This window comes from Notolabrus celidotus, chromosome 2, assembly GCF_009762535.1.
Source record: "Notolabrus celidotus isolate fNotCel1 chromosome 2, fNotCel1.pri, whole genome shotgun sequence".
In the NCBI taxonomy this organism is placed as follows: domain Eukaryota; kingdom Metazoa; phylum Chordata; class Actinopteri; order Labriformes; family Labridae; genus Notolabrus; species Notolabrus celidotus.
This window is the reverse complement of record NC_048273.1, coordinates 10,418,727-10,423,726: the sequence shown is the minus strand read 5'-3', so window position 1 is coordinate 10,423,726 and position 5,000 is coordinate 10,418,727. Positions and strand designations below refer to the sequence as shown.

Here is a 5,000-nt window from a genome sequence, read left to right as displayed (position 1 = left end):
AAACTGAACTGAAGCTGTACGAGAAGTTTAACCTTAATGACCTGTTTGACTGTTTCAGCAGTTTGAGATGGCAGAGGTCAGCATATGAAGTGTTCTGGTCTCTGTCTGTAGTCTGAGTAGTATCGGCCAATCAGGTGTCAGCAGGCTTCGGCGTCTGCAGGAAAAACAGTCTGTATGGAGACCAAAAGCAGGAGGAGCACAGTCCAGCGTTATGACGGCTCCCATGGTTGTTAATCTGAGGAGGATTTCTGTCTCTCTATAAACAGATATCTGCATGAAGAGCAGCTACACATGACCACGAGGGAGAAATCCAGATCAGGTCAGATTTGGAGATTCGTCTTCACTCATGTAGCTCCTCCTCCCAACAATGCACGAGTGAAGGCGTCTTTCGAGAGGTGTCTTCCTCCGAACAAAGATCTACTTTGTCTGAATTTGTTTGGTCGTCACCCAAACATGTCGCAACTCTTGATGCTTATTGATGGACCTGGATCTGCATGTAGTCTTGGCTGCAGACATTGTTCCTCTTTGCTCTTCCTGTCAGCGCCGACAGAATTGATCAAAAGGAAACTAAATTTGGCCGCTCAGGTAACAAGCTGAGCCTAAAGAGTAAATATTTCCTCCCCTCAAAGATGCGTCTTCATCGACACGACCGAGCTGCCATCCTCCATCACCATAATTGATGTTTGACTTTCTGCTGCATTGCATTTCACTTACAGCAGCTCTCTGGATCAGTCTGAAAAACAGTGACGGTGCACTTTGGAGATGCAAACACATTATTTCTGAACTTCTTTACAGGATGGAGGCCAAACTTTTCTGTCACAGTCAGACCGGTGAGGCTGTGTTTAACTTTCACAGCGCTCAGAGGGAACAAGTCTGAGGTACAAACATCTAGAACTTACAGAAAGCACACAAACACATGAACACACTCACAGAAGATACTGATTATGAAATAACTGATGAAGAGGACAACACAAAGAGAAACATAAAGATAGATTTTAAGGTAGCAGGGCCAAATACAGCAGCTGTCAGTGCGAGATCACAAAGCCAGACCGTCAAACTGTGTTCACATTCTTCATGCCACCGTAGACTGAGCTCAACTACGTACAAGTAGCTTGCAAGGTGCCAATAGAGAGCTACACATCTGCACAGAAACTGCACGTTACTGAGAGCAACTGAAGTCTTCACACAGGAACACAGTTTACACTTTGTACCTCCCACAAAGATGTACCCTGTCTTATATATATGCAACTTTTACTCTGAGGTAGTTTGTAATATGGACTGTAACCACTCCAAGCTGTTATTTAAAAGCATTAAGCTTGATACCAAGAGGCGTTCTTTGGCATGAACTTCTGCAGAAACACGTCTGTGCCAAAATCAAATCATTAAAATACCTACCTGTTGTTAAAACATTTAGAGCAAGAAAATATAACACACCTTTTTATTTAGAGTGTAATGAAGAGCTGGACTTCCATCATTCACTTCAGTGTCATAGCATGCATTATTTCTCGAGTCCATCAAGAGGCGACTCCTCTGGTAATAGAGATGGGTACCTTTCACATTTGAACTGATACGGTACCGATACCCGGTACCTGGGAATCAGGAAACAGGATTATATAGGTGATTGGATATATAAGCTGACACGTGCTCGTGGCTTCTAATTGCTCTTTCGGGAGTTTATCAAGTAACACATATGAATGCCTGCGGACGGGAAAAAGTCAGTTCTCCGTCTCTTTATAATAACAGGACACACAACTTACTTGTTGGGCATTCACGCACACAGGAACGGTTATAAACGGGGTTAGGTAGTCAGAGCGAGAGGGTGAGTCTCAACCATAGACTGTAGAAAATAATCTTAATCCTCATGAGGTTCTGCCTCGCGGTGAGTGCGCCCGTCAGCTGCAGGCACCCGGTCAGTCTCTGACTTTATTACAGGGCGAAAGTATGGAAAACCTACTCTTCCACTCCCTCACAGTCACAGGGATGCGTTCAGGTACCGAAACATGGTACCGTTTGATTTTACGTGAGTCGGTACTCGGTAGTACCGACGGAATTCGGTCGGTACCTATAAAAGTACCGAATTCGGTACCCATCCCTATCTGGTAATATCAGATCCTGTATAATTAATGGACATAGTCTCCGTGATGTCAGCCATCGGCGGGAGCCATATTGGAAATGTTGAACTCAACTTCTGTCGAGCTAGTGTGAGGTAAAGAGGCGGGCCTTTAGCCTTCTCGCTAACAGCTACAGTGTTCCCACCTGTCAATCAAGTCAGCTATGCCCTTATATGGTCAGAGCTTGTAAGTTTAATATCTTCTAAATTGGTGAGTTATGAAAAAATACATCCCCGTACAGTGTGTGCTGATAGAGAAATTAGATGTTCGGACAAAACTCCTTTTTCTTAACCAGGCTGTAAACATGATTGCCTTCTTGAATGGGTGTGTATGGGGTTTCTGGTACTTCCAGAGCCAGCCTCAAGTGGACACTCGAGGAACTGCAGTTTTTAACACTTCCGCATTGGCTTTATTCTCACAGCAGGAGGTTGCTGCTTGGGTTATAGCGTATAGAAGTATAAAGAAAATGTTACTCGTCCTTCTCAGCTGATGTATTCCCTCAGTAAACACTGATGATTTTCCGGTCTGCAAACCCATCTGCAATGTCCCAAACAATCTCCTTTAAAAACAACATGCAGAACTATACACATTTAAACACCCATGCAAAACTCAGAACAAATGCAACAACAGATAAATGCTGCACATGAAGAAAGAATGAGCTGCAAAGAGTCAAAACAACAACATCAACAACAACCACGCTACACACACGATGCAGAGTTTACTGCATTAGCAGCATGTTTCTCCTGATGGAGATATTTCGGTCTGTAACGTGTTTTAAACTTATAAAGGTGATGAAATATCTGTCCACCTTCTCATCTAATTACTTAAAGTCACCTCTAGCTCTGGAAATCCAACATGGTGACCACATAGATATAAAACCTGAAGCTTCAAAAAAGCAATCAGAGAGGTGGAGGAGGCTCCTCACTGAGAGCTGACATGGCCTCTTTGACCTCTGTGATTGGTTGCCCATGCTTCTTTGCAGTATCCATGATGTGTACGCAATCATGCTCCTGAACGCAACGTGTCTGGCGAATTCTCTAATCTGAGGGTCCCAGAAATATGCAAGAGAACGTTCAAAATGTTGATTCCCAGAAACCAGATGTTTACTCAATCTGTCCTTAAAAGAGCTAATTAGTTAATTTTGTTAGGAACAAGATACCCTGGTCAACCTGATCTAGGAGGATAGTTGGCAGAACATGCGTGTTCCAGTTACTCAATAAGTTGACAGTATACGAGAAGGTAGCCAGGTATGAAGCAAGACCACCAGGGGCAAAGGTTGTCTCCACCAAGCAGTGACGTCGCTGAAAGGCCATAAAAAGCATAGAAGAGTGTGTGAGGCAGGTTCTTTGGTTTAGTCCGTCTCGCAGAGATTTCAACTGTATGCTGTATCTTCAATAAACCCGCAAAGGCTGCAAGTTGATTCTGTCTTCGTATTATTTAATTAACATCAGGATATTCCTCATTCCTCTATCTAGGGAATCATCCTATGACATGCAACAACCATCACACGACAACCTCCTGCTGCTCACCTGCAGCTACAGAAACAAATACAAACACAGACGGTGTGTGTTCATAACCGACCTGTGAGACAGCTTCACTCACACACACACAACACCTCACACACAGCAGAGTCATGACATCACAGGAAATGAAGAAGAGCGAGGTTCTGTCCCGGCGCACGGCGTGCAGACACTGAATGTGTCGAGTGAATGTGATTACCTGCGAGTCACTCTCTGGAGGAAGACGAGTTATTACACTCTTATTATTCCCAAACTAATATCAGCGGCTGCCAATCACTGACACGCTGACAAGCTCAGTTCCACACACACATGGAGTCAGACAAACAAACACACACACACATGGAGGGATACATGCACACACACACACCTCTTTGAAGGCCTGGGCGGGGGAATCGTCCTCTCCATCTGAAGTGGAGGAAGCCCATTGGCTAAATTAGATTCTGTAGTTTCCTGATGGAGTTAAGCATCAATCTGCAGCGCTTCGCCGTGATTCGTCGTGACCTTGGCCTATCAGAGCGGGGCGTCTGGGAGGGCTCATAGAGGCTCTTAATCAGATGAGGAGGACACGGGTCTATGATGACATTAGTCAGCCACTATCTGTGTGTTTCTGAGTGTGTGTGTGTGTGTCTGAGTGTGTGTTTGTGTGTCTCAGCTCACAGCTCAGACAGATGCTTACTTAACCCGACCTCTGGATGTAATCTGTGTTCATTGATCCGATCCTGCGCCCACAGTTTGCCCTCACAGTGCTGACCAAACACAACACAACATGGACCTTTATAACACCTGTCACCTATTCACTCACTCTGCTCCTCTCTGCAGAACAGACCACAAAGACGCCATGTTTGATCTTTCACCGGCCAATAGAAAGCTTCGACTGTTCATCCTTCATCTTCTTCAGCTCAGCTCTGCACGGTATAACATCACAAATGTAGGAACGTAAGTACGCACTCAACTAAAACACAACGCTGGGATCATGATGGGATTATGGATTGTTAAGGGTGTAAGAAACTATGTTAATGTTTAAAGGGATAGTTCAGAGTTCATGAAGTGTGGTTGTATTTACTGTAAGTGTATTACCCACAGGGGGCGCCGGTCAGCTCAGCCTCTTTGTTCAGAAACCAATGCAGAAGCTGATCCTCTAACACCTCATTCATATCTTCTCGGTGTCAGTGTACACTCTATTAAGACAGTTTTCAGCGCCTCACTCCTGCACAAGAAGTTAAGTCTCCTCTAGCTGATGTTATTTAATAATTCACACAGCGTCCTTGCAGACAGCGTGATTTATGATAACATTATTTTAATGAAACTTCAGTGAAGACTCGAATAAAGAGCCGTGCAGCCGATTCATTCTCCAAATAACTGCCCTGAC

The 5,000-nt window shown here is 44.4% G+C and overlaps 1 long non-coding RNA gene across 1 annotated transcript in view; it reads left to right on the top strand.

Annotated features, from left to right (window-relative positions):
* Window positions 1-5,000, top strand: part of LOC117825336 — an 8,527-nt gene that overhangs the window by 867 nt on the left and 2,660 nt on the right. The window contains exon 2 of the long non-coding RNA XR_004633832.1: window positions 4,451-4,567. This is a non-coding gene — a long non-coding RNA (uncharacterized LOC117825336). The remainder of the gene's footprint in view (window positions 1-4,450; window positions 4,568-5,000) is intronic.